Below are 26,855 nucleotides of genomic sequence, written 5' to 3'. Positions count from 1 at the left end.
TGCATATGCATCCATTTGACAGATATTTCTAGATCTTCTGCATGTCTAGTGGTACATGAGTCAACATACAGGCTATTGATATGCGTCCAACATGGTCAGTATCCTAGAAGAACTCACATCCTTCTAAATGTGACAATAAGGCAATATATTGTGTGCACAAAGAAAAATAAACAGAGTGCATTGGAAATGTGGCAAAAAATTCGCTAACTCACTAAAGAGAGGTTGGAATGGAGTAGGAAGCCTAACAGAGTTATGGGACATTTGGCCCAGGTTTTGAGGCCTAAATAGAAGTTTCGCAAGGAGGCGTATTCCATGCAGAGGAAATGACATGTACAAAGGCAAACAGATTTGATTCTCCCAGTCCCAGCCACTGGTGTAGGGATGGACACAGGATTTAATCTGGGCCACTGAAAGTGACTCCCAGGACTTGTGTAGGAGCTACCTAAAGGGAGTCTCTTCTGGATGGTACAGGGTGACTACATGAGGGCTAGAATTACTAGAGCTATTCTACTCCCTTTAAGGGCGATCTAAGATTAGCAAGGGGTTGTCATGTGGTGTCTGACACACAGAGTGGAGGGAAACTGGGCCCTCCATGCCATTGTTTAAGCTGCTGAATCAAGCCTTACTTGAAGTCCATGTGTTTCTTGACGTCCCAGTTACATGAGCCAATGTGTCTTCTTTACTGGTTACCGCTACTTACTATTAAAATATTCTTAACTAATAAGTCAGGCTGGACCCTTCCAAGGATATAAAGGAGAGATGAAGCAAATATCATTCTGGGCACAGAGAGCAGCAAGACTGAGATGTGGAAATACATGATAATAAAAGGAGAAATGAGGGTTTTGATGAGATCAGAGCTGTGGATGAAAGAAAGGACAAGCAGGAGAAAAATATTAGACTTGAGCCAAGTTCTGAAAGGTCTCCTGTTCCCTAGGTGGCAACTTGACATTTCTTCCCTGGGCAGTAGGGAGCCATAGAAGGTTTCACACAGGAGGGTACATGAGCGGGGTTGTATTTCAGCACAAATGGATACCTGTCCTCTGGCAGATGGTCTGGCTGACTTCTTCCTCCGACCATGTTTTTCTCCCTTCACTGAGCCACATAACCACCTTACTCACAAGAAAAAGGCTATTAAAAATGTATTTTATCGATTATCCTTGGCCTACAAAACCTTGCTCCAAAGAGAAACACTTTCCCAGCCAAGCCATCCCCGGTCGGCGTGCCAAGCCTCCCTCTTTTCTCAGGAAGAGTTTGAGGTGACACCTGGGTATCAAAAGGAAGGGTGCCTTCTCATTTGTGAGGTCAGGAGAGAGACAGGAGGCCCCCCACCAGCACCTCTCCTGAGATGACTTTTCCCATCCAGACGCGTAAGGTGGTTTCCTGTTCTAAATATTTAACGCGATGCCTTCGGTGTATCCTCTAGAGGATGAGAACTTACAAGCTGATGTTTATGAAGGGGGAGGGTGATGAAGACCAAAAGACACACACTCAAACAAATCCACCCAAACAACCTTAATCCCAGCCCCACTCCCAGAACCGAAGGAACGTTCATGATTTATGGCTCTGCTTGCAAGAGGAGAAAAAAAAAAAAAAAAAAAGCTCTCATTTCCCTAAGAGGGGCTGCAACTAAAAGAAGCAGCTTTGCTCAGGCTCCCTTTGAAACCAGAAACCTCACTCCCTTTGCCCTGACGGCTTCTGAGCGGAGCCAGAAAGAATGCTCCATGTACACTTTTAACCTTCCTCCCCTCCCCAAGAGAGGGCTCTGGAAGTTTTCTCAGTGGATTCGCCTCCTGGAGAGATGGGAGACCCCCACTGAAATGAGGAAGGGGTGATGTTTGGATATCTGCTTTGAGGGAGTCTGGGAGGGAGGGTGTGTGTGTGTGTGTGTGTGTGTGTGTGTGTGTGTGTGTGTGCGCGCTCCTGCATGCTTGAATCTCAAGGTCAAATAGCAATTTTGGAACACCTAGCACTGTGCAGCGATTTGTTACTTATCACCAGCCCCTCTTTTCAGGCACATTTTCTGGGGACAGAGGAGAGACACTGAAGTCACTGACTAGTGTGGGAAGCAAGTTGAGAGCTGGGACAGGGTCTGAGCTGAGTAGAGGGATCCCTAGAGAAGGGATGGGCTGAAGCTTTGGGAAGCTGATTTACGGCACCGAGAGAAGAAGCGTGATGGGTTTCGAGAGAGGACAGTCTTGAGGAATGAGAAGTTGTTAGCAGAAGCAATATTCAAAATATTTAACCAGCAGTATGGTACAGACACAGGCCAGTTGGAATAGATGTCAGCTGTAAACAATCAGTACAAATGTACCTGTGCTTACCAACTACGACCAGCACTGTGTGTTGGAAAATATTTTTCTAAAGGGACAAGAGTACTATTTGAACTCAAATGAATCTTGAATGTCATATTGGCATGACTGCAAAAAAATAATAATTCATGAACTACTAGAAGAGAAAAATTTATACCATTGAAGAAGTCCCCAAAGTGATACCACAGGAAAAAACAAAAGATCAACAAGATTTTCAATAGGGCTTTTTGTTTGTTTGTTTTTATTGTTGTTGTTATTTGTTTGTTTTGGTCAAATGAGTTTGGAGAGAGCCTTAGGTTTAACAAAGAGGAAGCTTTTTTTTCCCCCAATTGCAGGACTTCTCAGAGCTTTTGAAGAAAATCTCTAAGGAAGGAGGTGGTTAGGGCTTGTGACATTGCTTAAATGCTTTTCTTGAGGAGCACCTTCTGGAAGTAATGGTACTTGGACAACACTTTGGGAGACATGGCAGTAAAGATTGCTGCTATTTTTCTAGAAAGGATTGGGCTTTCTCAGGAGCTGGTGAGTTCACAGTCAGTGGAGGTAATAAACTGGGAGTAGATAGGGCCACTGGGCTTTCTCACAGGGGATCTATATCGAGGGCTGGATATCGGATTAGGTACATTCCAAAGCCCATTCCAACCCTGGGATTCTGGCACTCTGAGATATAGACTCTACTCGACACACAAGGAGAGCCAAACCTTATGAGCTCACGATTGTTGCCTTGTTATTCAACAAAAGGAATTCATTTTCCTTTTCTCAACATGCACTGGTTTTCTCTTTTAGATACTGCTCATGGTTATCAATATTATTATTGGTAGTACTTAATATTTATAAGGTGCTTACCACATGCTGAGCACCATGCCAAAAGTATACATAATTTAGCTCATTAAGTCCTTCCAGCAAAGTGGGGAAGCAAGTTACTATTATCTTCATTTTATACCTGAGGCTCAGAGAGGTCATGTGACTTGGTCAATGTTGAACAGTTAGTCAGTAGAAGAGCTGAGAAACAAATCCACCTCTGACTCTAGAATCCAAGGTTGGCTGCGGAATGGCAATCCTGGAATCAGGATTGGTATCTGGAATCAGAAAAAACTGACTTACAGCTATGACTCTACCATTAACTTGCTGTGTGACCCTGAGCAAATTACTTAAGTTCTCTGGACATCAGCTTTCTTTATCATAAGAGGAACTGAGCAAAATAAATCTGATGCTCTTGGATTGTATCAAAAGAAGTATAAGGGCCTAGGATACGGGACATATTTTCATTAATTTATTTATCCACTCACTACTTACCCATCCATGAATAAACACCCCTTAACACTTAATATCATTATTATTTATAGATATCTCTGATGCATATGAAGCACTGTAAGTTTCATCAGGTGATGGGGAGGTTTTTTGTTTTTTTTTTTTCTCAGCTGGAAGTTCAGGCCAGTCGCTAACTCTAGACAAAACTCACTGTGTGACAAGTTGCTTCTCAGAGCTTCAGTTTCCCCATCTATAAAACAAGGGGTTAAACTTACATGCTTTCCAACTCTGACCTGCTCTTAAAGCAGTGTTTCCCAAAGTGGGTGCCACGAATCATCCACATCAGAATCACCTGAGATATTTATTACATAAATATTTCACCCAAGACATATTCAATTTAAACATCTGGAGTGGGAATTTGCAGTTTTAACAAATTCTCTGGTTAATTCCTACACTCATACTATGAAAGAACTGTTCTAAAGTGGTAATTCAAGGACAACATTTCTCAAAGCTGTTTTGTCTAAAAACAATTCCTTTGCTTTACCAAAGGGAGTTCTATGGCCAAAATGAGTTGGGAAAGGTTAATAATCTAAATAACTGTTGGAGATTTGCAATGTGCATTAGCATACTAAAGACTCTAAATGCGCTATAGTAGAAGAAAAATTTAACCGAGTCTTTCCCAAGTGTATCTTGTATTTGATGATGGAAAATCTGCAAAGAAATTCCCACCCCCGGCTGCCTAAGGAGCATGCTTGAACATTAGTATTCTCCAGAGCACCTTCTGAGAAAAAAATAAATCTAGGTGACATATAAAATGCATCAGAGTCAGAGCTGAATAGTCATTGGTTGGTTGCCCAATAATGGAAATGAAAAATAAATGGATTCTAGTCAGAAAGGTGTGTTAGGGAGTTGATGGGAACCCACACACCTCTGCTGGAAGTTCTCCAAGGGAGCACTTAGGAGCTCCCCAAAATAGAACACTTAATCCTTTACGCCTGACTCAGGCCAGAGGAAGGCATGGCCTGGGTGATTCAGCCCTTTGCTCCCTGTTGAAACTGTTGACTTTGCCATCTAACCTCTTTGATGGTGCTGAAGTCGGGATTTTGTTCATCTCCAAGGTACCCAGTTTGAAAGAGCTCAGATTAGCTCCATGACTCAGGGGTTTACCCTGCCACTTACATGTGCTATCCCAGAACAGAACCCAGGTTGGCTCCGCCACGTGTGAAATTCCTCTGCGCTACTCAGACCCAGCCCTCAGGCCCAGCCCTCCTCATACCCCCTCTGAAGCTTGCAGCTCAGTTCCAGTGTGGACCCTGGCTGGTCTGAGTCACGATGATGCAACTTCAGCCTCCTCGTTCTCCCTGAGGCTCTCCTTCTTTGTCTGTCCCACGGGTCAAGTTCCTGGACTCAAGAGTCGATGAGGGGCCTGAGTCAACTGTGAGAGCTTCAGGCAGCATCTAGTTTCTAAGCCCTACAATGTGCTCAGCGTCTCATGGAAAGCAGGAGACACAAAAGCTGCCTCTTGCTGTTTCTTTGTGAATTCTTCCAGAATTCATCAGATGTTGCCTTGAGGATGAATGCAGATGATGAATGATTAGGGAATTGACTCAGAAAGGATGAATCCAACCTTGTGTCATAGTGAGATTATTTTAGGGGATGCAGGCATCAGGTTGGAGGTTAGAAGCCTGACATTCTCAATTCTCTTTTCCAGGTCATCAACCATGTATTCAAGCTAAACGCGAACTCTCACTGGAATGCAGGCTCCGTGGAAGCAGAAAGCTCTTCTGTTCTGTCCATCACTTTTTTCCCAGTGCCTAGATTAGTGTCTGGCACAGAGTTGATGCTCAACAAATAAATATCTGTTTAATGTATTCAACCAACATTTTGGTAGACTGAAGGTGACAGTAAACTCTTTGACACTTGTCCCATTAAAAGGCCACGTCTCCATTCCTTCTCCTGAACCCAAACTCTGCAACTGATCAATAGGATACGGTAGCTGGACTTCGTATATGGTGGCTCGGGGCTCCAAGAAACCCAGGAAAAAAGTAACAGGGATTCTTATGACCCAGCCTTGGAAGTCCTAAGATGTTACTTCCACCATATTTTATTGGCCGGTGAGTCATTGAGGCCATTCCAGATTAAAGAGGAGGGGACACAGGCTTTACCTCTCAATGATGCATACAGCATGTGGCCCATTTCCCAAGGATTTGACTGTCTCCTCAATGGGAGGAGAAGCAAAGCATCTGTCACCATCTTTCATCTACCACATCTACATTTCAAGGTTGTTAAGAGGATGAAATCTGATGATTTATACAAAGTGCCTAGTGTGTTTCTGCACATAAAGAAAGACATCCTTTCCTCTGGGTAGATACAGCTATTTGGCTAGCAGAGGTTGGGCTAGGACTTAGCACTCTTGAACAGGATCCAGCCTGCACCACTGTACACAGCAGCCCTGCCTAACACATGGAAAGCTCCAGTAAATGTCATCGATTGTGAAAAGCATCTGATACCATCACTGCAGTGGGCATCCCCTGTTTTGGACAACTTGGTATCTATTTCTTTTCCATTCTGGCCTCAGCATTCTGATTTCCCCTTTTGGGAATCATTCCTACCCACTGCATTACATGTAGTCTCAATGGGACAGTCACTCAATTCCTGCCTGCCCCTGGCCAAGAGACCATGTGACCCAAGGTGAGCTAATCAGACATTTTCTCCCTGGAATCTGAATCATAAGTAGAGTGACTCACACACCAAAGATTACTGGTGTTCATTCACTCCGAAAGCAGTTTGCGGGGGGAGCGACTGTCTATTACCTCCTGCTACTCAGATCCCACGCTTGACAAGTTCCCTGTCCCTTCTGATATCTGGCTCTTTTACTTTGTTAGCTACTTGATACTCTTCCAATAACACCATTTCTGTGTGTGTTAGCAGAATAGGTTTCTGTTGCTTACATCCAAATAACCTGATAAAGATACTTATCATTGGTGCCTTTGTTCTGACCACAGGGGTCTCTTTCTTTTCCCTGAAACTCCTGCACCTTTATCGCCTGCCTTTTTCCATATCCTCTTTGCAGCTGGTAAAACGTTGTCATTAACATTTGGTTGGTATTTTCTCTGCTGGGTCAAACCATCAGCAAGTGGCTCTGTGTAAAAAAGCACGTGTAGGTGTCGGAGTCGGTCAGCTCAAATCAGTTCTAAGTTAAAGCTGTGTGACCTCAGTCAAAGTCACTAACCATTCAAGTCTCCATTTATTTGTCTTCAATCTGAGAATACCTGATTCTCGGATAGGAGGTCAATACATACTGGTTTCCTTCTACGTATCATGAGGGTCTCCTGTTTGCCCAGCCTTGAACTAGGCACTGGGAAGGATCCAGAAATAGAAAAGGCATAAACCCTACTTTCATGGCGTTCGTAACTGGGGAGGGTGGGCAAAGCCACGCAAAGAGATCAACAGCCATAATGTGGGAAGCGGGCATTGTAAGCAGGACAATCATCGCATGTATCCTGCAGTGACATGGGTCAGCTCAGTGCCGAACGCTTCATACACATGCTTCATCCTCACCGCGACACTGAAAAGGAGATACGATGCTTATCCACATGATACAGGTGTGCAAACTACGGCTTTGCGTAGCGCAGCTGGGCTTGAATGCAGATTTGTCTGACTCTGCACCCATGCTCTTAACCGACATACTACACCACTCTCTGCTGTATCACCTTCATATTCCTTTTCATGCCCCTAGGAGATATCTTAGTTTCCTAGAGTATTTCAGCTAGAATGGGCCAGGGTAGTCCTTGTGATAGCAAGCGGTCTTCATCTTGTGGGTCAGTTCTACATAACAGATAGTCACCACCTGGACCACCATTTGGGATCCTGGTAGGAAAGAGACGGTACCCCTAAATTGGGTAATTCAAGGACAGGTAAATAAAGAGCTATCTACAGAGAAGTGGGAACGGTATAGGAGGTCACAAGGGATTGTGCGGTACCGTGAGGCTAGCAAAGTGGGGAGCCGTTACCACTCTTGGGCCAGAAGAAATGGGAGGAGGGTGAGGCTATGAGAACACAGAGACAGTGTGGATCTGGGAAGGGGCTGTTGATAGGAGCTGCGGTCCTCAAACAACTGACACAGCCAACCCACAGCAACTCTGCTGTGAGGGAGCTCAGGCACCAAACACCCTGACCTTGTTCTCTCCCTCCTTCTGATTTCTTGCCAGTGCTTTCCATTGGCTGAGCCCACCCAGAACACACAGGGCACGGGGCCCATCAGTGCCGGCCATGCAGGTCCGCTTCCCAGAGCACAGAGCACACGTGGAACCAAGGAAACACCCAGCAAACATGCAGCCACTGTTTCTTCTGTGGGCGCAGAAGCAAAGGCATGGAGGGATAATAATCAAGTGAAGTCTAGGCTGACCCACTCAGAGAGGTGCCAAGGGAAGGACATTTTCCAGGTCACAAGTGGTGAGTTCTCATTCCAGAAAATTCTGGAACCCAGGTCTTCTGACCCCAAACCCTGTGCATCTGCCACTATACCCCGTTGTTATTTCTCACCCAGGTGAGAGGTGTGCTGAGACTATGGGTAAAGGATTGGTGTCCAAGCTGGGAAAGACAAGACCCCACCCAAGGAGCCTTTTATACAAGATGGCCCCTTTCAATCCATCCTTTTATTCAACATTTATTAAGCACCAACTGAGTAATGATGCATACAGCATGAATCTCATCCCTAAGGATTTGACTCTGGTGGAGGAGACAGACAAATAAGCACATGTGTAGAGTTAACATGAATAATTCCTACGATACAAGGGTAGGCAGTGTCTAGAAGAGGAAGCCCGGGAGGAGAGGCAGACCCTTCTACCCACAGGTCAGAAAGGGCTTCCCTGAGGAAATAAGGCTCAAGCTAAGTCCAGACACAAGGGGAGCTGTCCTCAAGGTGGACATGATTCGGAAGGGCATTCCAGACAGAGGGGGCAGCTCGGGCAAAGGTGTGGAGGCTTGAAATATCTAGATCCATCCGGGGGTGTAACAAGAGGTCAATGCAGCTGGAGTGGAAGGTGCTAGATGGGACACGGGGACCGAGAAAGAATTGAGGCTTGAAACGTAGACAGGGTCACCTCCAGGAGATGTTCTGAGTCATGCTAAGGAGTTTGGGCTTTATCCTGAGAGGGACGGGAGGTGGGAGAGATGCTAGTCACGCCCTAGCCCACATCCCCAGGGTCTGATGTCAGCACCCCACGTCCACCAGGCATCGCCTTGTCTCTGCTTTGCGTCTTCCAAAGCTGCGAAAGGTTTGCCCAGCCATGCATAGGTACAGCCCAGGAAAGCAGAGACGTGAGCACCCTTGGTGGTAACTCTAAACAGAGGATGGGATACATTTACCGGTAGATAAATGCTCTAGTCGTTGTGTCCTCCAGTGGGAAAATTCTGCAGCGTGAGGCATGTTCTATGCAGAGCCCCTAAGCTCCCCCAGGGAACTGAGCCCCAGGTGCCAGGAGTAACCAGCTTTTTAACACACACTCTATTCTCTCTGCTCCCTTCTCCAGCCCACTGTTCTACTCCTTCACTTCGCTTTCCTGTGAGCGTCTCTCAGATAAGCTAGCTGTATCCAAACCCCTCTCTCCTGCTTAGAGGACGAAACCAAACACAAGGAGACGCTGGAAGGTTCCAAGGCAGGAACCAGAAATAATGATGAGTATTGGATGATGATCAGATCAGAGGCTCAGAAAGGTCATTCCAGGGGTGGCTGGCATGGAAGATGGATTAGAGGGAGGCGGGACATAGAGTGAGAGAAGGGGAACGAGCTAGGAGGCTATTAGGAGCATCTTGAGGAAAAATAACCCAGACCAGAGCCGGGGGAGTGGTGATGGGTAGAACAAAGAATATTAAGGGTGTCAAAGTTTGTGTCCCCAAAACAAAACAATGGAAGAACACTCCTCTGTCCTGAACTGAGCTGGGTGTCTCTCAACACCCTGGAACCACAGATCTCAGACCTAGAGTGACTGCCTTTCTGAGCCCCTGACTCCGGGGGCAGTGAGCGGTAATCCCTTTAAAAAAGTGTTTAGAAGTAGAGGGTGGAGCAAAAGGTGCTTTTTACAAGGCTCAAGCAAAAATTAAATGAAATGCACATATGCACATACATATACCCTCGGCTATGCCCATGGGGGAGAACACAGCAATTACTATTTATTCCAAAAATCTGAAGTGATTTGCGGGTGGGGCAGGGTAAGGTTATTTATGATGTGGGGTAGGAGGAACTTTCAGCTCCTGACTCTCTCCAATAAGTGACAGGCTGCCTGAGGGGAGTTTTCTCTCCTGCCAATGAACTTGCTTCTGCCAAACAAAGGTATTTGGAGAAAGCAAACTTCATGGATACAAGAGAAAGGGAGATAGATGGATAGATAGATAGATAGATAATAGATAGGTGATAGATAGATAGCTAAAAAGGAGAAGGGGTGAGGGGAAGTGGTCACTGCTGGTTTTGTGCTGTGCTTTGAAGTCTTAGAACTGGAAACAGTCATAAATTTACTGGTGTGAGAGATAGATAATAAACGCCTCTCTTACTGTGGGGTTTTTCAGCTCATGTGGACTCCATTAGCACCCAGGAAGCTCCCTCCTGGCCCCAAGACACCCCATATTTCCAGAGCAACACATTCATGCTATACTTGGCCAGTGGCCCAGAAACATTTTTGCTCCGTGATGTTCTTAAAGCCTCTGTGGCCACACATGTCTAGGGACGTGGTGAGGAGTGCGCTGGATGGGACGATCCTCTGCTGTGTGACCTGGAGCTGTAATTCAACTTCTCTGAGTCTCCATGGCCTCATCTAAGCAACGGGAATGAATATCAATGGTCAGATGTTGTAAAGATTAAGTCAACTAGCTGGCGGGTTGGAAAGGGGCTGGTATGCACTAAGTGCCTAATACAGTAGAAATAGAGCCACAGGTGTAGAAAACAAACTTATGGTTACCGGCGGGCAAAGGGGAGGAGGGCTAAACTGGGAGATTGGGATTGACATATACACACTACTATATATAAAATAGGTAACTAACAAGGACCTACTGTCTAGCACAGGGAACTCTACTCAATACTCTGTAATGACCTATACGGGAAAAAAAATCTAAAAAAGAGTGGATATATGTATATGTGTAACTGATTCACTTTGTTGTACGGCAGAAACTAACACGACATTGTAAATCAACCAGACTCCAATAGAAATTAAAAACAAAACAAGACAAAAACCTTCTTACCCAAAGAAAATTCAGGGAAGCTTGACATTTCCCCACACACTCACTTGCCCAAACATTGCCTCTGCCTCCTAAAGCAATGGTGCCCAACCTTCTCTTTGAATCAGAATCAACTGAGGACCTTTACAAAATGTTGATGCCCAGGCCCCCCTCCCCCCACTGAGTCTGGTTCATTTGATCTGGAGAAGGGCCCAGCCACCGGCATTTCTGCAAAGCTTCAGTGCTTCTAACGTGCAACCATGGTTGAGAAAGACTTTGTTAAGAAGTCATCTAGCCTAGGGGTTGCGGGGCCTGGCTCTCTGTTCACCTGGGGATGGGTTCATTCGCCCTACGCTCCACGTACAGAACGAGAATCTTTAGGTGAAGAGTCTGAGAGTCTGAATTTGAAGATGTTCTTTGAGTCATTCTAATTTCAATGGAGACGTCTTTTTTTCTGGGAACGTATCCCTGGAGTTCCAAGTCCAGGTTGGGAAGCCCTCTCCTGTGCGTCCATATTCCCTCTGCATGGTCCCCAATCAGAGTTTATCGTGTACTCCGTTTCATAACCAAATGTTTCTACATCTCTTCATATCAGCGATGTTCAGCATTATTTCCTTGGCCCCTAGCCCAGTGCTCGACACGTAGTAGGGCCCCAATAAGTACTTTTTTTTCGGCCGCACCGCACAGCTTTCAGGATCTTAGTTCCCTGACCAGGGACTGAACCCGGGGCCACGGCAGTGAAAGCGCCGAGTCGTAACCACTGGACCACCAGGGAACTCTCCAATAAGTACTCTTGGGAAAAAATCAGTGGATAGGACCCCTTTATTTCTCCACACCTACTTCCCTCATGGCAGCCCAGCAACGCCCAGCTATTCTGAATCTACTTCCGAGCATTTGCAAATGCAGCATCCTCTATCTGAGGTCCCTTGGAAGAGATGCTCCCAGGGTTGGCTAACAACGATCATCCTAGAGTGACAGAATGCAGGAAGGAGCGTAACTGTGGCAGAGAAGGCCTCAGGTAACCCACAGTTCATGCATGCCATGGGAGCTATCTTGTCTTTGATCAGACAGCTGCCCCGCTCCCCACCCCACCCCCAGATTGATAACTATACAGTGTGCTCTCAGGGAAAGAGCATAGACTTGGGAGTCAGAGAGCCCCGAGTTCAAATCCTGTCACTTACTTGCTGTGTGATCTTGGGAAAATCACTTAACCTCTCTGAGCTTCAGTGTCTACTTCTTCAATATGGGGATGATGAGGTTCAAATGGCCGGGGCTGCTGTTAGGACTGATGGAGGTGGTAGGGAACATGTCACCACAGGTTCATACTCTGTTTTAGGCACCATGCTTGAAACTGGAAGACGGTCCTGTAAGGCAGGTGTTACAATGTTCTGCATTTTACAGGAGGAAATGGAAGGTCAGGAAGGTTGAGTCACTTGCCTGTCATCAGCCACTTGTAAGTGGAGCCAACCCAACCCTGCCTTCTGAGTGTTTGCAAAGTACCCAGTCCAGACACAGGGCATAGTAAGTGCTCAGTAACCGCTCACCCCACTCCTTCTGCCCCATGACTCCTCCACCCATCACTAACATCCCAGGGGGAAAGAGACTTCTAAAAACAATCAAATTTCTCAGGTGCTGATAACTACGAACGTAGGAGTCCCGCATCCCAGGATGAAGAGTTTCTCCTCTATCTCAGCACTTACCCTAAATACCATTGTGTCTGCCTTTGAGTCCCTAAGCACGGCCAAGAAGGACCCAGAAGAGTTTTGCTGGTCAAGCAGGGACCAGCTAATGGAGAAGGGGCTGTTTCATCCCCTCCCTTGTTGCCCTGGTCGATTTGCATTGATCTCAGTTCAGCTGAGCGAGAGCCGTCTTTCAAAGTTTATTCTGGTGTCAATTTTTATAGTTCCCCCACAGATCAATACCAGGCAAAAACATTAAGGCAAACTTTGTGAAAGCTGATCGTTCAATATGAGTTTTATGAATGGCTCCCAGCCCCGGCTCTAAGCATTTGGAAGTAAGTGGTACCTTTAATCAGATGAGTGATAGAAGCCAGTCAATAAGGGCTGCTTTCTTCAGCCCTTGGAGGAAGAAGGGTGATGTCTTTGACTCCCTTTATCAGATGCATTTGTTTTTCTCAGTTGAAGAAGCTGGCTGGGTGTAGTGGTGAAGAGCTCAGACCTAATGATAAATAAACGGATTTTTAAACATGGAACAAGGAGAAGAACAGGCATTTCACAGCAAAAGGAAATCCAAATAGCCAATAAATATAAGTAACGAGGTCCATCCTCACTAATAATCAAGTAAGTGTCAATTACAACCAAAAGGAGAGATTTTTTTCCAGACTCATCTGCTTGGCAGGGGTTGAAAAACAAACGTGGTTGAATAACAGAGCGTCTCAGTCTCTGCTACTGGGAGAGTGAGTTGGCTTCAGCTCAATTTGGAGAGCAATTTAGAATGACCGTGCAAAGCTCACGTATGAATATTGTATGACTTAGCAATCATACTCCTAAGTATACACACACAAGACTCTCACGAACATGCACTGGTGGACACAGATGAAGATGTCCATTGCAGTGTTGTCTATATTAGGGAAAACGTATAAACAAGCTGGGTGTCCATCATGAAGAGAATGATTAAATTCATCACCATGGCATCGTATAGTCAAATATCATACAACAGGGAAACAACAAGGCTATGTGCATCAAATGGACACGTGGAGAACAAAATAATTTAAAAGTTGTTGATGAAAGATTTATAAATATAAAATATATAGAAAGATATATATACATATATATATAAGTGACACCATGTATGAAAAGCTCTAAAACATACAAAGCAATGCTATACAGCGTTGATGAATAAATGTGAGGTAACTATGTGGGTAAGTAACGGCAAAAATCAGGGTGGTGTTTATGTCCTGACTGGGAGGGAGAGAAATGCGAGAAGCGAGAGCTGCATGGGGAACGTATATATATTTTGTGAGTAAAGATATCGTCCTTGGCTTCCCTGGTGGCGCAGTGGTTGAGAATCTGCCTGCCAATGCAGGGGACACGGGTTCGAGCCCTGGTCCGGGAAGTTCCCACATGCCGCGGAGCAACTGGGCCCGTGCGCCACAACTACTGAGCCTGCGCGTCTGGAGCCTGTGCTCCGCAACAAGAGAGGCCGCGACAGTGAGAGGCCCGCGCACCGCGATGAAGAGCGGCCCCCGCTCGCCGCAACTAGAGAAAGCCCTCGCACAGAAACGAAGACCCAACACAGCCAAAAAATAATAAATTGATTAATGAATTAAAAAAAAAAGATAATTATAAACAAAAAAGATATCTTCCTTAGGAAGAAAAAATGTAAAGCAAATATGGTAAAAGGGAAGTTCTGTGAAGCCAGCAGTATCCGTTTGGGCGACTCCTCTGTCCTCAATGCTTATAGCACCAAGCCTGCTACCTAGATGGTGCTTCATAAATATTTGTTGAATGAGTGAGTGACGAACTTGAAAAACCTGGATGTTGGATCCATGGCGTCCTTATGTTTTTCTCCATCATTTTATTTGCTTGCAATATTTCACTGGGGAAAGGGGGAAAGGAAGGCAAAGAGACGAGAAAGCCAGACAAGCCTGGTTTCAAATCCCAGATCTTCGAATTAACATGATCTTCTGCTGAATCTGTTTTTCACTAACTTGTTATGGGTGAAGGAATTTGGGGGGAATAAAAGGATGAATGCTGGCGAAGTAAAATATAAGAATGACACTGTGTATTTTTTAAAACATTTTGCATGCACTAGCTACTCATCATGACCCTAAACCCTGATGTACCACAGGATCACATGACCCTTTAAAAAATGCCCCTGGGTGGGTCTTACTGCCTGCCAATTAATTACTTCAGACTCTCTGAAGGGTGGGGCCCCAGCATCAGCATTTTACCTGATATCTCCAGGGGACGCTGGCGCCCGCTAAGGTTTGAGATCTTGTCCTTGTTGCTATATCCTATGTTGGGACACACTCCGTCTTTTTGTTCATCCCTGTATCCCTTGTACCTGGCTTATTGTAGGTGATGGAGTGACAATTGTCAAATGAAAAAAGGAAATAAAAGCATGGCTGACCCCCATGACACGCCAGTGAAGTGAACATGTGTATATCCCTCCAACAGACAAAGAAATTGAGATGCGTAAACTGTCCCCACGCAGACACATGCTGGCAAAGGAGAGGAGCTAGGATCTGAAGCTAAGCAGAATCTCGGTGTCCGACCGCTACTCCAGAATATCTCTGTTTTCCTCTCCACCTGCTTTTCTGAGCCAAGCACTGGCCCAGACGAGTCTGAGATGACGCCAGCTTCATTCGTGGGGCCTCCACAGTCTCGTGGGTAAGAGAAGGTGCCCACCAGCTCAGGGAACCTCTCAGAATATGTGGGAGAGTTCAAAAACACTCCACCTCTTCCCTTATTTTGTCCGTGGCATGTTCTCTAGTTCGAGTAGCTGTGATATGCCAAAGACAGCAGATAAGAAAGTCCCCATCCCGTCTATAGAGGTAAACCTGCAGGAAAACAGGCAATTCGGACCCAGTGTGTGCCCTGGTTGTGGTCTGAGAATGTTCCTTTGGCAGCTTCTGGTAAGATTAAGAAAGTACTAGCATCCAAACTTGCAGAATGGGTGTCAGAACCTTGGAAGAAAATACTAGAAATAATAGAGAAGAACTTTCTTAAGACATGCTGCGACATCCATGCCGTGAATGTGCCCATCAAGGATATAATCCTATGAAAAATCAGGATGTCAACAACGTTGATTTAGTGTGATCTGAAAGGCTCAGAGTTGGAGAAGTTTTAGGAAATCCTTAACCGATTTATTTTGCTTAGATTTCCCTTTTCAAGTATGCACCAGAAAAAAAAAAAAAAGTATGCCCCAGAGTGATATGTGATGAAACTACATGTTGAAATAAGTCTAAAAGGGCTCTTTCAATGAGTATAAAATAAGAATGCTAAGTGATTAAGGAAGCATGTGTCAAAGTTGAGTGAGAGCGTTGTTTCTCTTTCCTTAGCAGGATGCGAAATAATGGTACATCTATGGTCAGTTGTATCTTAGAGTCCATGAACTATGGTAATTTGCAATCTCCTGGAAGACGCTGGTTGATCAGCTTGCTTGTTTAAATGTTGATTGACATGCTGTCACCAACCTAGGCTCATTCATTACAGCATGAAAACAGTAGTCCTTTCAATTTGCTTTTATTGAATACCTACAAGTACTGGGTACCCGGTAGCCCAGCCATGGGAAAAACAAAGCAATTTAGACATTTTTCCTGCCCTCTGGGAGCTCAAAGTCTCCCGAAGACTCTAAAATAGGGCAAAGGAGCTGGGCTTTAAAGTCACAGGTATAAATAATGTGCAGTGTGAGGGCAGAGAGGGCCAGAGAATTTCTGACTAGGGGACAAATGGTCCCGAAGGGAGTTGTGATTTTGCTTGCAAATAAATAAACATTTATCTATCTCATTGGAGGTTGCTGAATGGATGTCAGCAACCTCCAGATTCCACCTAGTTCAGGCCCCTTAGGATCTCCAGCGAATACGCCAGGGCCCTCTGTGTGTCTCCAAAGATTATCAAGTGTCTTCAAAAAATGAGGTGTGTCATGATGGGGCATTTTGCTAGGATACTCCAAGCAGGAAATGAGCGTTTCACAGGGACCATGTATTGGGAGAAGATTAGGTCCAGAAAGGTGCTGAGTGGGGCAAACCAAATTGAAGAATTCTAGAATTCAGGGCCAAATAAGGGAAGGGGGCATAACATAACTTCTGCGCATGTTTGGATCAAATATGTGTACATTTCATATGGGTATACGCATGTGACATGTGGCTTCACATGTCTAGATATGCCTGGCGATGCACATGTGTAAGGCATGTTTAGATACGTGTACATATGTGCACATATGTCTTATGGGGTGCACATGTGTGCAAGTTTCTGTGTGTCAGGGTCCACGTTGGCAGAAATGTGTATTCTATATTTGACTCTGTACACAGGGCCTATGCATATATATTATCCTGCATACGACATATATGCATGTCTGCATGGAACCGATGTACATGCGTGTCTGAGTGTAGATGCGTGTGAATGTGCATGGGTAGGGGTACATATATGTATGTCTGCATGTCTAACTGGGGTATATGGATGTTTACATATAAATATTGTACAAGAGAGGATGCGTGGGAATATTTTTATATATGTGGATACGTGTGTATCTATGTACGTCTATCTGGAAAATACGTGTGTGAGTTTGTATGCCTGAGAATGTGGACAATTGCGCAAATGTGTGGGAATGTTTGTCTGGATAAATATACGGGTAGACTAACTGTGTTTTTTCTGTCGTGCTCCATTACCTGTGGAAGTAGGTTTGTGTACGAGTGTGCGCTCGGTAAGTAATGCGTCTGCTGAGTGGGTGTGCATGTGTACCCGAAGCTGTGTTGTGTGGGAATGTGGACCCGAGTGCCAAAGCACATAGAGGTGTATCCTGTAGGGGCATGTGAGGAGCCGTCTCACATCTCAGCGGTGCACTTAAAATTGGTAGATTTTACTGTATATCGATCAAAACTCAATAAAAAGTAGGGAGCCAGTAGCGTGGATGTGACAGAGTGACGGGCTGTTTCAGGCGGGGTGGTCCGGGAAAGCATCTCCAAGGAGGCGCCATCTGATGCCAGCTTCAAGAATTGGGGGACACACTCAAGGCTCAGGTCCCCCCCCCCCCCCCACCTCTGGCCTGGAGCCCATTGTGGTTTCCTGGCTCCTGGAGGTCCCTGGGCCACCCTTATCTTCTTCCTGGGAATTTCTCCTTCGTTTCCTGAATCTCTCACCCATGGGTCACTTGCTCACTTCCCCTGGCCAGGGCCCTTCCAGTCCTGCTCTTCCTAATAAATATTTTCTAATAAATATTTTAGTACCCATGGAGATCAATGGTGCATCACCAATGGGAAATTGAATGTAAATCATCTCGGCTTTGGCGTCACCCCAGAAATCGATGTTCACACATTAGGGCTATTAGTACATTCGGAAGCCTTTGATGGATGGCAGCAGGACCTAGGACGTCACACCTGGAGTCCCTCTTCCTCTTCTTCCTGCGCTGATGGAGCCAGCCGCGGGGCAGGTGCCTGCGGAGGGAACACACTCTCAGAGACTGACTGTTTCCTCCATATCAGTAGAAAGTGGTCCTCAGTGGGGGTATTCCATTCTCTGTTTTCTTTCCTAAGCCCCACAGCTTCATTTGAGATTTTGACAGCTAGAAGGAGGTGGTAGATTGTGTGAGGGTGCCCGTCGTTCCAGAGCTGGACTGATGCTCAATCACCCGTTAGTTCATTCAACGATCATTTATTGAGCACCTACTGTGTGCCAACACAAATGGTGGGCAAAAGTTCACAAAATGTGAACACCCTTTGACCTATTTACTCCTTCACTTCCTTCACGCAGAGAGAGGTGCATACAACATTGGTTAAAAGGATGCACGTTACAGTTCTGTTTGCAATGGACAAAAAGGATCCAAACATTGGCCAGTGCCTGATTGGTTAAATGATCCGTGGTTTGCCCATACAACGCGATACTACTCATATTACTTACGTAAATCAAGTGAATTAAAAGTTTAAAGATAACGGCCTCCAGAATGTGATGAAAATGGACACATAAATCCATACACACATACAAATCAATAGATTCATGCCCATTTCCATGAAAACACACATATGCACCTTCACAGCACATCCACATGAACACACAGCCACGCACCACTGCATACACAGATTTTCAAATATTCACATGGACACACAGACCCACAAACCCACACGCCCACCTACGTGTGGACAGACAGACACGTGACCGTTGGCCCCCATTCTCCTCTGAGTGCCAGAGCTGGTCTCCCTCAAGCTGCCACCTGCTACTTCTCTCCCCGTGGAAAGAGACCGGGGATGCGGTGGGAATTCGGTGTCAGTTTCCACGGAAGCCCAGCTCGGTGTCTGCAGGCTTGCAGGGGAATGCGGCCCCAGCAGCAGCACCTTGGCCCTCAGGGCAGCTAGCCTGGACGCGAGCTGATTTCAGCAGAGATGCGGGTTGCCCCCAGCTGCCGGAGTTTGCTGGAAAAAGGCATCCTCTTCTCCAGTCCGCACACGTCTGGGACACTGGACCCCGGAGCAGCCTCTTTGAATCCCTCCTGCCCTCAGAGCAGGCTGGGAGGCCCGGGGGAATGAGCTTACTGAGATTTCTAGAGCTTCCTCTTTGCTGAAACCAGCCTGTTCCCACAAATCCCAAAATAGAGTCTCTGGCAGAGCCATGAAATCTGAAATGCAGAGACAGCTGCAAAGAAAAATAGTGGAAAGGAACAGGCAGGAGAGCTGTCTGCCTTCGCCTCAAGCCTCAGAAGGATCCCTGGAGTGGGCAAGGGCATCGTGGGGTCACTATTCTCAGTACCACCCCCTAGTCTCCAAATAGACTTTTAAAATTATGCCTAGTTGAGAGTGTATCAACTTGCTCAGAGAGCGCTAGGGAAAAGCGGGACATTTCCTTTGGCAAAAAAAAAAAAAAAAAAAAATGTTGTTTCTCTACCTTCCCGGAAGTTCTTTTCCGAGTCTAACTTAAAGCCTTCACGCTATAGCGGTAGCCCACCCTCCTCCTCCATGTCCTCTTGGTCTCCTCCTCTTCTGAGGACACGAAGTTCATTCTCATTTTCCAGTGAAATGAGTCAAAACAGACTTTCAATATATACTTGCTAAGCAACTGCTCTGGGCAGGGCACTGTGGTGGGTCACCCAGAATAGCTAGACATGAACACAGCCTCCAAGGGGCCTTCGCCTATATGAGGGGTGACAACTATGAAAATACAGGCAGACCTCATTTTGTGGCAGTTCACCTTATCGTGCTTTGCAGATATTGTGTTTTTTATACACGGAAGGCTTTGGGCAACCCTTCACCGAGCAAGTCTATCGGTGTCACTTCTCCAACACATGCTCACGTTCATGTCTCTACGTCACAGTTTGATAACGCTCACAGAATTTCAAACTTTTTCATTACTTTTGCATTTGTTACGGCCATCTGTGACCAGAGATCTTTGATGTGATTATTGCAAAAAGATTATGACTCATTGAAGTCTCACATAATGGTTAGCATTTTTTAGCAAGAAACTATTTTTTAATTAAGGTGTGCACTTCTTTTATAAATATAACGCTATTGAACACTTAATAGGCTACTGTATAGTATAAACATAACTTTTATGTGCACTGGGAAAACAGAAAAATTCATGTGACTTGCTTTATTGCAGTGATGCTTTGCTGCAATGGCTGGACTCTCTGAGGTCTGCCTGTACCAGGTTATCGAAAACAAAAAAAAACAAAAAAAAAAAAGGAAGAGAAAGAGAAATGGAATATCTAATATTTTATGAAGTGCTTACTATGAGCCAAGCACTGGTCTTAGCAATTTGCAAACATTATATCCATCTCCATATAAGAACTCCATAACCATAGTGACTGTTATCATCTTTATTTTATGGATTAGGAAACTGAAGCACAAAAAGTAAAAGAAACTTTTAAAAGTAAAAGGTCAGATCGCCAGTGATGATAAAAGTAGAGAAGGCAGGACCAGATTCCTCGGAAAGGTACTGAGCCACTTTCCAATCCCAATGGTTTGGAAAAGTGGCAAACTCCCTGAGCCTTAGTTTCCTGATCTTTAAAATGGAAATCATGTCCCAATTTAGGTGAGGGCCAACTCATACGACGTTTGTAAAGGGTTTAGTGGGGTTTTCTGACACATACAAGCATTCAGCAATAACAAAGTTGATGGTGATTTTATCAGTTAGCTATTGCTGTGTAACAAACCGTCCCAATATTTAACCATTTATTATTACTCATGAGTCCTGGAGTCAGCTCGGTATTTCTGCTGGTCTTGACTGGGCACGCTATATGGTTCTTCTGGTCTCAGTTGGGGCTTACCCACATATCTTATAGTTGGCTGGTTGTTGGCTGATCTTGGATGGCCCTGGCTGTAATAACTGGACCTTCTCCTTAGAGAGGAGACAAAGACCTGTCTTATCCTTATCCAGCAGGCTAACCTAGGCATGTTTTTGTGTCAATCACAGGGGTCCTAGAGAGTGCATGCAAAGAAATGCCTGAGTGACTTTTCAGTCCTCTACTCCATCAAGTTTGCTACCATCCCGTTGGCCAAAGCAAGCTACATGGCTGAGTCCAGACTTAGAGAAAAGGACAAGTGACAGGTCAAAGAGCATGGCTACAGGGAATTGGTGCAGCCAATACATTCAATAATAATTAGCACCTAAAGACACTCATCATGCAGTAGGCGCATGCCATTGCTCTTCCTGGGGGTGGTCATTGCCATGATTATTACCAATAGGTGCTCAGCGATATCACAGAACCACAGAGGGGACAGAACCAAAGGAAGCTTCTCAAAAGAAAAATCATTTCATCAGGGCCTTGAAGGCCAAACAAGATTTTGAATTTAGGTGGGCAGCAATTAGAAAAGGGAGGTATTCTGGGTGGAAAGAACAACTTTTGCTAAGACAGGAAGGCAGTGGGAGGAAGAAGAACCAGGGAAGCAGAGCAGCTCAAAATCAGGAGCACAGGCACCAAGAGATAGCATGCGGGTTATCATGGGAGAAGAAAATGATTTAAAAAAAAAAAAAAGTGAGAAAGAGAGGAATTAAGACCTGAAAAATGTCAGCATATGTGAGGATTAGGTGGTGTGGGGAAACCAGATCCAAGGAAGATAAGGATTGAGAGCAGCATCCCCCGTTATGAATGTTGAAGACATTCTGAGTAGACATCAAATAAGTGGTAGATAACTGTTGTAAGCATTACTGCTGAAATTTCATGAATTCTTTGGAATAATGTTAATGTATTTCTGTTTATAAAAGAAATTTAAGTGCACATTCACTAAAAAATGGAGCATAGAATCCTCTTCAAAGACAGCAGTGAACGGAAGGCCGTCAGCATGCCCATTTTACAGATGCAAAAACTGAGGCTCAGACGAATGAAGTAACAAGCCCAAAGTCCCCCACTGAGTTAAGTGATTGAGCTGCAATTCAACCATCACACCCTCCAAGTTGCCCTCAAACTCATTGATGGTTTTTCTTTTGAAAAGAAGAGCCTGGACATCACCATTGTGTCCTGAGGACCCTGATCAATCTATAGGCCATCCTGGGCTTACAGCCACTGCCCTCCGTTTAGCAGGCCCCGAACGCCAGGTCCTCCTCCCTCTCAGAGCTTCACTGGCAAAACCTGCTCTGGGAACGGCTCCACCACCCCCTACCCCTGTCTGAGACTTAGTTCCCCATCCTGCAGCCTCCTCCTTGGCTCCACGTCTATTGGATTTCTTCTGAGACAGAATGTAAGCCCAGGAGCCTTGCCTGGGTGGGGTCTGCCCTTTTAGCTGAAGACCCCCAGAAGTCTGGCGGCTGTCCGGGAACAGTGTGGGTCTCAGCAAGGCCTCCTTTAAACAGCGGCTGCTTCTGCCACTAATTCGGCTGAGAACGCAGCTCTCAGCGGGGCCATGGCTTGCTGACAGGGTCACAAATGACGGGGGAAACTCTGCCAGCACTTTTGTCTGCTTGGAGTTCTGATCTAGGAAGGGCTTGGCCTCCTGAGCACAAGGATGGGGGCGAGTGGGTGACTGAGAGGGTGTCAACGACCAGGGCATGGGACGGGGCAAGAAGGAGGAACATAGGAACATAACATATGCACGGTATCTGGTATGCAGTAGGAAGAGAATAAGTGTGTGCTGGTTGAATGAACAGAAGAAGAGAGGAAGGGAGGGAGAGAAGAAAGAAAGGAAAAAATGAGGGAAGGAAGAAGAGAGGGAGGAAGAAAGAAGAGCTCTCTGGCTGTTAAGACAGGATACCGAAGTCTATCACATAGTAAGCACACTTGTGTGACCTCAGAGTCTGATGACTATATTTGGAATCTGAAAAATCAGGTTCAGAAAACATAGCCTTTAAAGATTTAAGCAGGCTATAACAAATATGAGAGTCTTGAAAATAATAAATCACCATAAGACTAGCAAAGTACAGACTCTAGATCCAGACTGCCTTGGATTGAATCCTGGCTCTGCCATGTATAAGCTGTGTGTGACTTGGGTCCAGCTGCAGAAACTTTCTGTGCCTTTTCATCTGGAAAATGGAGATAATAATCATACCTACCTCACCAGCTTATTGTGAAGATTAAATTATTCAATACTTGTGAAGCGCTTAGAATAGAGCCTGCCACAAAGTCAGGGTTTAATAAACATTAACTAAAGTTATGATCAGAGAGGGGAAGTAACCTGTCCAAAGTCACACAGCTAGCAGAGGCAGGATTCCAAACAAGCTTGTTTGATTCCCAAAGCTACACTTTTTAAAAGCACAACCCAAGCAGCAGAGATAGAAAGAGGCCCTTTATTTCTGTGCCCTCTTCTCCCTGCCCCCCGCCAGTCACTCCCAGGCAAAATTGCCCCTCCATGCCACCTCCCTGGTCAGAGCTGAGAAGCCTTGCATCTCTCTGTTCCCAGCCAGGGCATGTTCTCTCTTCAACTTCCATCCTTGAAAAGGGCCAGAGCCTCTGTGTGGAGGGGAAAGAACGTCTGCAGGCAGGCTTGGCCACCCAGCTTCATACAGCTCTGCAGGATTCCTTCCTTCTGCTTTTCTCTGCATGTCAGGGTGACAGAGACCAGCCCAGGCCTGGCGTGCCTGGAGCCTGTCTGCCCCAACCATGCCCAGAAGACCCCTCAGGGAAGTCCTCCAACGCCAGAGGCAGAGATCACAAGCAATAAGCCAACAGGCTGGCCACTGGCAGGCAGCTAAGAGTAATAATAACGGATGATATTGTTTACTACATGTTATCAACTGGGCTCTTTACAAATAGTACCTTGTTAAATCCTCACTTCATCTCAATGAGAGTTTTCTCATTGGTTCTTTCTTATAGGTAAGGAAACTGAGGCTCAGAGAGGTTACGGTATTTGACACAAGTCACACAGCTTTAAGGGGCAGAGCCAAGATTCAAAGCCAATACTGATTGGTTCCAAAGTCTGGCTGTTAATCCACGCTACAAAGCCTTACTTGGTTGGCTGCTCTGAACACTTGTTTTCCTTCCAGTCCTAATACCAAAGGCCAGCTGAGAAATACGTAATAACTGAGCATAGCCATTGAAAGAACACTGAGGCCATTTTGCCCTGCCTCTCACTGGCCCTTGTGTGGGTCAATATAATGAATGCAAATACATGCAAATCACATGCAGAGTTACCTGTCAGTTTTCTGAACCCGCAAAGGGCTATTCAGAAAACTCTGGACTGGTATTTCCCAATTTTTAGATATTTCAATATTAGTCAGTTCACAAAATCCACATCATTACTTACTAATATTTTTTAAACTCAATTTGTTTTTCTTAAATAAATTCACCCCAAAGGAGGAAAATTGAAATCAGTACCGTAAACAGAAAGCCATTACCACTTACCACAAATAGAAATGAAGCCTAGAAATAAAAACAATGAGCACCCTACAATGGTACCAAATCCTAGCTGGGTATTAGAACCTTCCCGAAGTTTTGAGTAGGAGGGTCTTTCTCACTTACACTCGCACTCATACTCTTTTTCACTTTATTTGTAAAAAACGGAATACATGTTAATTAAAACAATGTTTCTATTACAGACCTGCAGTCAGAAGTCTCACGTGGGGCAGGGCTGCGTTCCTTTTTGAAGCCTCTGGTGAGAATCGTTTCCTTGCTCCTTCACTTCCACGTGGTTGCAAGACTGAAGCCTAAGTTTCTTTGCTGGTTGTCAGCTGGGAACCACTGTCACCTCCAGGCAGCCTCCGTCTGGTCCTTACCCATGTCCTCCAACTTCTCAGGACCTTTGGATCCTTGTCATGCTGCCATCTTTCTGGTTCTCTGCAGCCAAGGCAAGTTCTTGGATTGTAAGGACTCATGGGATTAGATTGGTCCCACCTGGATCATCCAGAATAATCTCCTCATCTGAAGGATTTAACCTTAATCATACCTGCAAAGTCCCTGTTGCCAGGCAAGGTAACATATTCACAGGCGTGGACATCTTTGGGGGCCATTATTCTGCTTATCACAGCACACTAGCACCAAACAGAGACTTTCTTCTTGGTAGAATCAGAGAGGGAAGGAGGGAGAGAAGGAAGAAGAAGGAAGGAAGGAAGAAGGGAAGGAAGGGAGGGAGGGAAGGAGCTGTTTGTCGAGTGAGTCTATATAATTTATAATCCTGTCTGTGGGCCACTTAAAATAATTCTGTGGACAATCCCTTGCTCCATAAGTCTTACCCTGCCACATCACAGTTGATAAGCTTTGGAAGTGCTCACATAGCCAGTCTGGCTCTGGCCATGTGAGTTTCCATCTGAAACAGGAAGGAAGCAATGAAATGTCTCAGACAGATTCCTCATGAACTTTTCACTCAAGGCTCACGTCTTCCTTTCAGGCTACCTGGAGATCCCCCCCCCACCCAAAACTCTCCTGGCTTGGAATTGGCTCCTTCTGGGTTCACTTCCTGCCTGATTCCAAAGGAGCCCCTTCCAGAACCCCGCGGGGCTGCGATGTGTCTTTCCTCTGTGCTTTGTGGAGGCTTCCACAGCAGATCTGGGAAAGACTAGCCATGCTCCGTGGAAGGCGCTGGGTGGCTGGCTTCCCTCTCGAACAGGCCTGCTCTCTCGCCCTTCGCTAATGACTTTGATCCTTTGCACTTTGTAAAAAACCCCGCAACACCAACTGGTCCCCTCTGGCTTTAACCTTGCAACCCAGTTGGCCCTTGTAAAAGGGGGGTGGGGGCCAGAGGGAGGCCAGGCAGGGGCGGGCACAGGCGCACACGCTGTCCAGATCAGCACGGACTGCCTCGGGTCTGTTCCTTTAATGATCGCTTCCCAGGACTCTCACAAAAAAGGACAAATAAAAGCCTTTTGACAAGATGGCAGAGCTGCGTGCGAGGCTGACTCCATCAATAACCAGTTCATTCGGGAGTTTCTTTGCCTGTTCACATGCTCTCCTTCCAGATCTCTCTGCAACTGGCTGCCTCCGTCTTGTTCACTCTGGCTTCCCACAGCTCAGGACAGCCTCCTTTCCCACCCCTAGCACCGGCCTCAGGCCCCGCCCTTGGCAAATCCTCACTTTTATCTTCTTTTGCTCCTTTTCCCCATTCCATGAAGCTATGGATGAAACAAAGTGAATCTGCCATCTGGGGAGACAGAGGACTGGCTTGCAGGAACTCATGAAGCTGCATGTAAAAAAGAAGCCTGTTGCATGAGATGAGGATTATGAAGGGAGGCCTGTGGGCAGGCATACATAGGGAGCAGGATTGTTTTCTCCTGGAAAAAGCATAGATATGGCCCAAACCCCACGCATGTGTCTTTAAAAGTAGATTCTCCATCCAGACTGGTTGACACACACACGGGTAGTATCAGAATCAGTATCTGTTACAAATAACGAAGTCCTAAAAGTTGCAGATTATTCACTTTTGAAAAATATAATTTTCTTAATGCAAGGTGATCCCTTTTATAGAATATGTATAGGTCAGCTTTTGCGGCATGACAAGCTACTCCCAAACTTAGTGGCTACCAAAACCAGTGTTCATTTACTTCATGATTATTCCCGTCAGCTTTTGAGCTGAGTCCAGCTGGGTAGTTCTCCTGATCTCTGCGGGATTCACAAATGTGTTTGTAGTCAGCTGCCAGGTTGGCTGGGTGATGGCTGACCCAGCGGAGCCTCTGTTGGGACTTTCTTGCCAGTCCTTCGTGTGGTCTTTTATCCTCCAGCAGGATAGCTCAGGCTCACTGTCATGGTGGTGGTACCATTCTAAGAGAAAATGAAGGCATGCAGGACCTCTTGAAGCCTAGGCCCAGAATTGCTACCTTGTCATTCCTGTTATACTTTCCTGTTCAAAGCAAATCACCAGGCCAGCCTAGATTCAAAGATAGGGAAGTACTCCCCAGTGCTTGACGGGAAATGCTACAGTCACACTGCAAAAAGCATGGATACTGGGAAAGGGGAAAGACTGTGGTCAGTTTTGCAATCTAACAGTTTATTTCCTATTGTCATTCCCTGGAACTCTAGCCCCACGAAAGGATCATAGGAACTATAGGAAATAAA

At 45.7% G+C, this 26,855-nt stretch overlaps 1 long non-coding RNA gene across 3 annotated transcripts in view; it reads right to left on the bottom strand.

Moving 5' to 3' along the window:
• Positions 1 to 26,855, bottom strand: part of LOC103012402 (uncharacterized) — a 234,960-nt gene that overhangs the window by 118,785 nt on the left and 89,320 nt on the right. For 2 of the 3 annotated variants that reach the window (XR_450824.2, XR_003623208.2), the window contains exon 3: positions 12,795 to 12,947. This is a non-coding gene — a long non-coding RNA (uncharacterized LOC103012402). Of the gene's footprint in view, positions 1 to 11,955; positions 12,134 to 12,794; positions 12,948 to 26,855 lie in introns of those variants that run through there. The other variant, XR_003623207.1, reaches the window with a different exon arrangement.

Source organism: Balaenoptera acutorostrata, chromosome 13, assembly GCF_949987535.1.
Source record: "Balaenoptera acutorostrata chromosome 13, mBalAcu1.1, whole genome shotgun sequence".
Taxonomy (NCBI): Eukaryota; Metazoa; Chordata; class Mammalia; order Artiodactyla; family Balaenopteridae; genus Balaenoptera; species Balaenoptera acutorostrata.
This window is presented reverse-complemented; position numbering and strand designations above follow the sequence as displayed.